Source organism: Apium graveolens, chromosome 1, assembly GCF_009905375.1.
Source record: "Apium graveolens cultivar Ventura chromosome 1, ASM990537v1, whole genome shotgun sequence".
Taxonomy (NCBI): domain Eukaryota; kingdom Viridiplantae; phylum Streptophyta; class Magnoliopsida; order Apiales; family Apiaceae; genus Apium; species Apium graveolens.
Genome location: NC_133647.1, coordinates 127,763,232 through 127,773,621, shown reverse-complemented (window position 1 = coordinate 127,773,621; position 10,390 = coordinate 127,763,232). Strand labels below are relative to the sequence as shown.

General features: G+C 35.8%; 1 non-coding gene across 1 annotated transcript; it reads right to left on the bottom strand.

Annotated features, from left to right (window-relative positions):
* Positions 1–4,091: 4,091 nt before the first annotated feature.
* On the bottom strand, positions 4,092–4,198 carry LOC141681960 (small nucleolar RNA R71). The gene has a single exon (XR_012559370.1). It is a non-coding gene; the product is annotated as a small nucleolar RNA R71 (small nucleolar RNA).
* Positions 4,199–10,390: the final 6,192 nt, after the last annotated feature.

Here is a 10,390-nt window from a genome sequence, read left to right as displayed (position 1 = left end):
CGCAAACATTATTTAAACAAATTGATGAAAGAAAAAGTAAAAGAAAAGTTGAAGGAAACTTACAGAGACTATGGAATAGGAGATATGATGCAGAAAAAGAAACCTCTGCTTCCCCTTTTGTGATGACAAATCCCAGAACCCGAAGAGACACAGGGAAACAACTTCCAAAAAGAAAAATTAGAAACAAAAATCTGAAAGCTTCACATTTTATATAAAAAGGGGGAGAAAGAGTGAAAAAAGAGAAAAAAAATAAAAAAATATATATATAATACATATATTGAATATAATGTCACTCTTATTTTTTCACATTTTCCCTCTCTTTTTTGTCTTTATTCTAGACTGAAAAAGTACACAAACTTACAGATATTAAAACTCGAGGGGGGGACAAATATTGGGTCATAGATCCAAAGATAAGTCAAAATAAGATGTATTAGGAAATATATTGAAAATAGAGTTTATGAGTAAGCTCAGTAAGAAATTTAAAATGTAATAGATTAGGAAACCCAACTAAGGGCTTCCCTATAAATACTTGACATCCCCATACCCTGGGAGGGGATTCGATAACTTGATGATAATATATATATATCTATATAATTATATAAAGGAGGGTCTTCGGCGTCCTACATGGCATTGCTTAAAGTTGTCTATTCCATTTTTCCTATTTTCTCACTGACTCACAGTTTTATTGTTCTACATTCCTCTTCTCTCTTCTCTGTCGATATGGTTGCCCGTCTGTTAGTGAAAATATCAACAGTCAATCAATTATGTTCGGTTTAGCCTTTTAATCTTCAAGTCTCACCCGTCATATATATACATAGTTATTTATGCTCGCATTGTTTCGTCTATCTAATTAAATTGCTCTCCAAAATCATCTTTTACCCTCTCCAAAACCTCTTTTACGGGTATTCTATTCTATCGCATAGGGAATAGATCTAGGGTGTATGAACAGGTGTCCAGTTACCATTAAATTTCAACACAGTGGTCTACTAAATAGTAACTTTCATATCATATATGCGAGATCTCAAGTGCAACTCAGATGTTTGATAAAAGTTCACAATAAAAGGTAATTTCTTGTGTTTCAGTTATGTTACTCTTAAAAAAGAACTCATATTTTATAATTTAAAATGCTAAAAAAAATTTAGCCTTCAGTTTGAGGCATAAATCAGAATAAGATTATTGAATTGCCACTCCTGGAGACTTCACAAATCATAATGAGAGTACTGAATTGCCACTCCTGAAGACTTTATAATCGGGTACTTTTTCACCCCTCCTGGAAACTTTACGGTCGGGTACCTTTTCATTATTAAGCTCATATCATGCCCATCAGTATATATTTACATTTTTGTGCTTAATGTAAATATTTTTATAATTTTACGTGAAACTTTTTTTTGCATCAATTAATTCATTTTATGAAATATGATTTTGAGCCGGAATACAAAACAATGTCCATGTTAAATATAAGGGTTAATCTCACAACAATCCATAATATAAATGAGTAAGTCATGAATCATAGCTGAAAAAACTTGTATATTCAGGACATTGTATATGTTCCCTTATGTCCTCATATAAATAGCTTTATCTCAAAAGCAATTGGATAGGTTTCCTTGTTGTTAATAGAATAGATTCTTATACATTGGTAGTTGTGCTCTTTATAAAGCACATATTAGGTTCATGCTATAAGCATTGAGACATTGTTATATCTTTCGCATAACCTAGCAGCTCTCAAGGACATTTGTTCATCCATTCGAGAGAGTACTTGTTTAATAAGTTTTTATAATATTGATATAAAAACTGTTGATTTTGTTAAAGCATTGTCTAGTTGATTATATTAACAGTATTCACCCCCCCCACAGTTGATTAAGGGCGTAACTATTGGTATCAGAGCTTGCTGTTAACGTACAAACATTTTAATATCTGAAGATTGATGAAACATTATTGAGTGGCATTTATGACACTTTATAACGCTCCAGTAAGCTTTGAATTAATGTATTTGTACTCATGTTGTTGGTTTTTTAATGTGTTTTCTAGTGTTTTTGCATTTCAGGAATTAATCTGGGATTCAGGTGAATTAGCATTATTTTGGTGCTAATATGGTGTTATGATGGTATCCATGGAATAAAGCTCGGGAAACCAACTCATTGCAGTAAGAATTGAAGAAAAGCATAATTTTCTCCAGAAGCACGGCGCGCCCACGCCCAAACTATAGAAATACAGCGCGCCCGCGCTGATGAAGCGCGCCCGCGCTAATGAAGCGCGCCCGCGCTGATGAAGTGCGTGCCCGCGCCGGGTCGGGATATTAAAATCCTGATTCTACTTGGCTACTAATTAGAGGACTTCTACTTTGTATGGACTGCTATATATACCTAAATAAAAGACGTTTTTAGGGAGAGACCTACCAGAGCACAAGGAGAAGGCGTAAGAACACCGTTTTAGCACGATTCAACGAAGGCGAAGAAGATCTATTTTTTACTTGTGATTCTTTGTTCTAAGTTGTAACTTCGGATGCTAGTTTTCTTATTCGTGAACCTATACTCTTATTTTGTACTTGGTTTATTATTTGTTTATAAAGACTACATTTATTATACCATGCTTTCATCAAAACCCACATTGATGATGAGTCCGATTATGGGATAATCGTTATCGTGGGGTTCTAGCGGATTTATTTATGGATTTCTTTAGTTAATTTGTTTCGATGCCTTAGTGTGTGGTGATTGTATGGTAATCTAGTATTGGTTGTGCTTATTCGTATTATGAGCGTCGCGAACTTATAAGATAGCATGCTAATTCTTAATGTAGTGATAGTGAATTTAAGGGTTTAGAACTTGCCATGCTAGTATAGGTTCATGTGTTATTGTTATGCATGATTCGTAGGTAATTTTAACCATCTTACTTTCCATGTATAATCATGATAGATAACTTGTGTATTAAACAGTTATGTAGTCAAATTCTATAGATATATTGGGTCTCAATATAATTGGTGTCTATTCAGCTTCTATATTTTTTTTGGATGTCTGGTAGTATGGTATTCGTGCAACGAAAGTTGGCGTTTATCAATTTCATGTTATCTGATTAGTGTCATCACCATTGTATGCTAAGGTTGAGAACAATAAGGCTTTTGAATGAAGTACTTAATGAAGTTAGAATTCCATATTTGTGTTATATATTATTTAATTCAATTTACTCTCTTTAGTTAATGTTCTCTAGTATAATTCTCAATAGTTAATTGTAGTAAATCAAAACTCAATTTTTAATTTATCTTGGCATTGAATAATAGCCATATCATTGTTGCATAAGTGCATAAATTAAAAAGTTAATCTAAGCCTGTCTCTATGGGAACGAACTAGAAATAATTCTATATTACTTGCGAACGCGTATACTTGCATGAATTTTAGCGCGTGTTTACTGACTAACAAGTTTTTGGCGCAGCTACCGGGGACATGGTGTTAACTTTTAGTTTATGTGTTTGTCATTAGTGATTGTTAAAGTTCATTGACTCAGACATTGTTACTTACTTACTTACTCTTTTCCTTATCGTGTTTCAGGTACTCTAGCGAGCGTGTATGCATATGCGTTCGCGGGCTCGTAAGAAAACTCTTGATCAAGCCGAGGAAAAAGCTGTAGAGATTTGAAGGGAAGTTTTTGAGGACGAAGAGAAAGTAGAAGAAGAAGAAGAATAAGTCGAGGAACCGGCTTTAGTAGTGATGAGAGATCAAGCAGAAAATTCTAAGGCTCTGATGGACTATTCTCAGCCTATGATCAATGATATTCAGTCAAGCATCATCAGACTAGCCATCTCGGCTAACACTTTTGAGATCAAGTCGAGCACGATTCAAATGATACAGAACTCAGTTCAGTTTTGGGGTTCTCCTATAGAAGACCCTAACATGCACATCAGGGATTTCATCGAGATCTGCAACACTTTCAAGTTCAATGGGGTGACTGAAGATGCTATCAAGCTACGACTCTTCCCATTCTCTCTGAGGTATAAAGAAAAGTGTTGGTTACATTCTCTACCAAAAGGGTCTATCACCACATGGGAGGATCTTGCTCAAAAGCTTCTCACTAAGTTTTTTCCTATGGCGAAGACTGCTGGAATCAGGAATGCTCTTACTCAGTTTGCACAACAAACTGGAGAATCTCTATGTGAGGCTTGGGATTGATATAAGGAGATGCTAAGGAAGTTCCCACACCATGGCATGCCTGATTGGATGATTATAAACTATTTCTATAATGGTTTGGGTGCTCAGTCTAGGTCTATGCTCGATACAGCGTCTGGTGGAGCCTTATGGGCTAATAGCTATAATGAAGCTTATGAGTTGATTGAGATCATGGAAGCTAATTAATACCAGAATCCTACGCAAATAATGTTGCAAGGCAAGGTCGCAGGAATTCAGGAAGTGGATACAGCTACTGCTATAGCTACTCAACTTAAGGCTTTGACAATGAAAGTGGACTCTTTGGCGAATTATAGAGTTGATCAAATAATATTGTGTATATGTTGTGTACTTGATGATTTCATGAACAAAACACCTTGGTAGATTTTACTTAGTGAAATTATGTAGCACTCGACGGATAAGATTTATAGTTCCGACGGATGACTCAATATAGTCCCGACGGATGATGACTTATTATCCATCGAGTGAGTAGCTTATGTAATAATAAGTCTGTAGCACATTTCTGCATACACATTGTTTAGAATCTGTAGTAGTACTTAAGTCATGTTGACTTTAGTTAGATATGCAGAATAGGTTGATCAATTGTACATAGATGATGTCTTGTAATTCTGCATAAGTGAAATGAAGTCAAGTGCCTGATTGCTGCCCGACGGATAAACAACAATGAATTTGAAGGATGATCAACAACCCGACGGATGATCAATAACTCGACGGATGATCATGAATCCGATGGATAAAGAATTCAAATATATGTTGACAGTGATAACACAGTCACATGCGTCGAGTGGATGCAAATGGAATGTGGTAGCCTATTCAACTGGGTTTTCGAGAACAAAGAAGCATTACCATTTCCATGCTATTATGAAGATATTCAAAGATGCTGGAATAGAGTAATGAAGTAGCATTGCAATAGACTAGATAGTTTTTGTTTATTATCCTGTCTCATTACTTTGTAATCTTGGTGATATATAAACTAAGAAGTAGCAACTAAGGAATCATCTGAGATACAAGCAGAGAAATATTTGTAAGCAGAATTCTTAGCATTTCTCTGCATTTTTAGTTGTTCAATATTTGTAAGCAGCTTTGAGTTTTTTGCACACAGAGTTCTCTCGATATATATTATATATCTCTGGTGGAATCATTCAAATCCACTAGAAAGTTTTTAAAGACTCTTGTTTCTAATTACTTGTGTTTTTATTCATTTAAGTAACTATTCCACATTGTGCTAATCAATTCACACTTATATATATATTCGAGTTAGAACATTCTTATTTTAAGAAAAAGTTTTAAGAATTCCATTTAACCCCCCTTCTATAATTCTTGTCATATTGTTAAGGGACTAACAATTGGTATCAGAGCAAGCTCTTAACTTATAAAGAGTTTAAAGATCAAAACAATACAGCAAGATGAACAAGAAGGATGTTGGAGTCAAGATTCCTTTTCTAGATAAAGATAATTACCATCATTGGAAGGTAAAGATGCATCTTCATTTGCTTTCTCAAGATGAGGCCTATGTTGACTGCATAGAAAGGGGCCCTCATGTTCCAATGAGAGTTGCAACTGGAAATGAGCCATATGTCCCCAAGCCTAGGAATGAATGGTCTGATCCTGACATTGAACAAGTCAGGAAGGATAAAAAGACCATGAATATTCATTTTAATGGAGTTGATGGTGATATGTTTGACAACATTATCAACTACAAAACTGCCAAGGATGTTTGTGATACAATACAGATCATCTGTGATGGCACTGAGCAAGTTAGAGAAAACAAGATGCAGCTACTGATTCAGCTATATGAGCATTTTCATAATGAAGAAAGTGAGTCTCTCACTGACATTTTTAGTAGGTTTCAAAAACTGCTAAATGCTCTAAAGTTGCATGGAAGGGTCTATCAGACAAAAGACTCCAATCTGAAATTCCTTTGATCCCTTCCAAAGGAATGGAAACCAATGACAGTCTCATTAAGAAACTCACAAGATTACAAGGAGTTTACTTTGGAGAGACTGTATGGCATTCTGAAAACTTATGAGCTTGAAATAGAGCAAGATGCGAGGATGGAGAGAGGAAAGAAGAAAGGAGGATCCATTGCACTAGTTGTTGAGTTGGAAAAAGAGAAGGAAGTGAATATGGAAGCTGTTGAGTCAACTTCAAGGGTCTGTGAAAGCAAGGGCGAGGGGCTTGCAGTAGAAAGTGAAGATTCTTTGAGCCAAGATGACATGGAAGACATTGATGAACATTTAGCATTTCTTTCCAAAAGATTTTCAAAGCTCAAGTTTAAAAAGAACTTTGGAGCAGCCAAGCCAAATAGAAACATGGTGGATAAATCAAAATTGAAATGTGGCTTGGCAGGGCACTTTGCCAGTGAGTTTAGGAAGTCATATTCCAGTAAGAAAAAGTTTGAGCCTGTAGATTATAAGCAAAAATACTTTGATCTACTTAAACAAAAGGAAAGGGCTTTCATTACACAAGAAAATGACTGGGCAGCAGATGGTCTGGATGAAGATGAAGATGTCAGCTATGTTAATCTAGCCCTAATGGCCAAGTCTGATGAAACAGAAACAAGTTCTTCAAGTAATCAGGGAAACAGAAAGAATCTTTGGTACTTGGATAGTGGTTGTTCAAGACACATGACTGGTGATTCTACCCTACTCACAGAGTTCAAGGAGAGAGCTGGACCAAGTATTACTTTTGGAGATGACAGCAAGGGTTATACTATGGAATATGGATTGATTTAAAAGGACAATGTCATCATTGCGGAGGTTGCCTTAGTGGATGGTCTCAAACACAATCTGTTGAGTATCAGCCAGCTTTGTGATAAAGGCAAACCTTCAATTCAGAAGCCTGTGTTATGACTAATAAAAGAAGCAACAAAGTCGTTCTCACTGGTGTGAGAAAAGGAAATGTGTTCCTAGCTGATTTCAACTCATCTAATGCGGAATCTATTACTTGTATTCTCAGTAAAGCAAGTCAGGATGAAAGTTGGCTATGGCACAAGAAGCTGTCCCATTTAAACTTCAAGACCATGAATGAGCTAGTAAAGAAAGAACTGGTTAGAGGCATTCCTCTAGTGGAGTTTTCTAAGGATGGATTGTGTTATGCCTGCCAAAAAGGGAAGCAGATTAAAGCATCATTCAGGAAGAAACTTGATTCAACAATTGAAGAACCTTTGCAGCTGCTACATATGGATTTGTTTGGATTAGTCAATGTGTTGTCTATCTCAAGGAAAAGATTTTGCCTAGTAATTGTAGATGATTTCTCAAAGTTCTCTTGGACATATTTCCTAAAGTCTAAAGATGAGGCTAGTGAAATCATCATCAATCACATAAGGCAAGTCAATAATCATCCTGATTTCAAGGTTAGAAGAAGCAGGAGTGACAATGGAACCGAGTTCAAGAATTCTGTCATGAGAGAATTTTGTGAGGAAAATGGGATTCTGCATGAGTTTTCAACAGAAAGAACTCCACAACAGAATGGAGTAGTGGAAAGGAAGAACATATCACTTATTGAAGCTGCAAGGACAATGCTTGAAGAATCTAAACTGCCAACATATTTCTGGGCTGAAGCTGTAAATACTGCATGCTACACTCAAAATATTTCTCCGGTTAATCAAGCAAGGTGCATGACTCCCTATCAATTGTTCAAGAACAAGAAATCAACTCTAAATTTTCTTCATGTCTTTGGCTGCAAATGCTATATTCTGAGAAATCAAACTGATCAAAATGGGAAGTTTGATGCTAAAGTAGATGAATGAATTTTTGTTGGATATGTTGTTGGTAAAGCATATAGAGTCTACAATCTAAGAACCAACATTGTTGTGGAATCAATACATGTTGTGTTTGATGATAAAAAGATTGAAGGACTGCAAGATGGAGATTACCATGAGAGCCTCAAATTCGACAATATGGAGATGGTTAGTGATGACAGTGATGATGAAAGTGATCAAGAAACAGTATCAAAGGATAATGCAGAAAAATCTACTACCAATGAAGCACAAAACTCAACATCTGTCGAGTTGCATAATGCTTCATCCGTCGGGAGGCAATCTGCGTTATCTGTCGGGAGACAACCAGCTTCATCCGTCGGTACTCAAAATTCACCATCCGTCGGGTTATCAAAAGGAGCAGGAAGTCAAGATAGATCACCTACAAAAAGTTCCCCTTTCTCAAATCAAAGATCCACAAACTTAGGGGGAGTTTCTAACAATCAAAACTCAATCACACATCAAGACAACAATGAGGCCTCTTCATCTAGAGCTAATCAACCTCAACAAAGAAAATGGACAAAAGATCACCCATTTGAGCTCATAATTGGTGATGTATATTCTAGAGTTCAAACAAGGAGAGGAACTCAAGAAGAATATCTATACAATAGCTTTCTTTCCAAGGAAGAACCAAAGAAGGTAGAAGAAGTTTTGTTGGATCCTGATTGGATTTTAGCTATGCAGGAGGAGCTAAACCGATTGAAAAGGAATAATGTATGGAAGCTGGTGCCCAAGCCTAAAGGAAAGAATCCAATAGACACCAAGTGGGTATTCAGAAACAAGATGGATGAAAATGTCATAGTAGTCAGGAACAAAGCTAGATTGGTTGTTAAGGGCTATTGTCAACAAGAAGGAATAGATTTTGATGAAACATTTGCTCCTGTTGCAAGACTTGAAGCCATCAAAATCTTCTTAGCCTATGCAACACATGCCAATTTCAAGGTCTATCAAATGGATGTCAAAAGTGCCTTTCTGAATGGAGATTTGGAGGAGGAAGTCTATGTCAGTCAACCTCCTGGATTTGAAGATCCAAATTTTCCAGACTTTTTTATTATCTTTTGAAAGCACTTTATGCACTGAAGCAAGCACCTAGAGCCTGGTATGACACTTTATCAAAGTTCCTTTTGGAAAATCACTTCACAAGAGGTACTGTAGATAAAACATTTTTTTTTCAGAAATGTTATTGGCTCTAGTATACTTGTTCAAATTTATGTAGATGATATTATTTTTGGCTCTACAAATGAGAAACTTTGCAAAAAGTTTGCCAAATTGATGCAAAGTAAGTATGAAATGAGTATGATGGGATAACTGACTTACTTTCTTGGTTTACAAGTTAAGCAAGTTAGTGATTGAATATTCATTAGTCAAACTAAATACATTTTTGATCTTTTAAAGAAGTTTGATCTAGTGGATTACAAAACTGCAAAAACTCCCATGACCACTGCAACTAAGCTTGAATTAAACACTACTGAGAAGTCTGTGGATATTTCAAGTTATAGGGGCATGGTTGGCTCACTTCTATACTTAACAGCTAGTAGGCCAGATATAATGTTTGCTACATGTTTATGTGCTACATTTCAGGCTGATCCTAGAGAATCTCACTTAATAGCTATTAAGAGAATTTTCAGATATCTCAAGGGAACACCAAAACTTGGCATTTGGTACCCTAGAGATTCTGGTTTTGATCTAACTGGTTATTCAGATGCAGATTATGCAGGTTGTAGAATTGATAGAAAAAGTACAACAGGAACCTGTCAATTTCTAGAAAACAAGCTTGTGTCCTGGTTCAGTAAAAAGCAAAATTCAGTTTCTACTTCTACAACTGAAGCTGAATATATTGTTGCTGGTAGTTGCTGTGCACATATATTATGGATGAAAAATCAATTGTTAGACTATGGTTTGCAAGTTGAGAGGATTCCTATTTTCTGTGACAACACAAGTGCAATTGCCATCACTGAAAATCCAGTACAACATTCAAGGACAAAGCACATAGATATCAAGTACCACTTCATAAGGGAACATGTTATGAATGGTACTGTAGAACTACATTTTGTTCCAAGTGAGAAGCAGGTTGCAGATATCTTTACCAAGCCACTGGATGAATCCACCTTTTCAAGGTTGATAAGTGAGTTAGGTATGCTCAATTATTCCTAAATCCTTATAAGATTATTTGCAAGTTGGAATGCAGTAAGAAATTTAATTGACTTTTCAGTCTTGGATGAAATTTTGGCTAAGTCAAAATTTACATCTCGACAGATGATCTTTATCCATCGAGTTTGATCATCCGTCGGTATACAATTTGCTAATAAAAATCAATTATTTTTCTGGAATAATTTATGACTCGACGGATAACAGTTTATCCTCATCCGTCGAATTTCCTTAATCTTAGCCGTTAATTTCCTGAACATTATCCATCGAGTATACTTACAGTTTGTAAGTATAACACGACGGATAA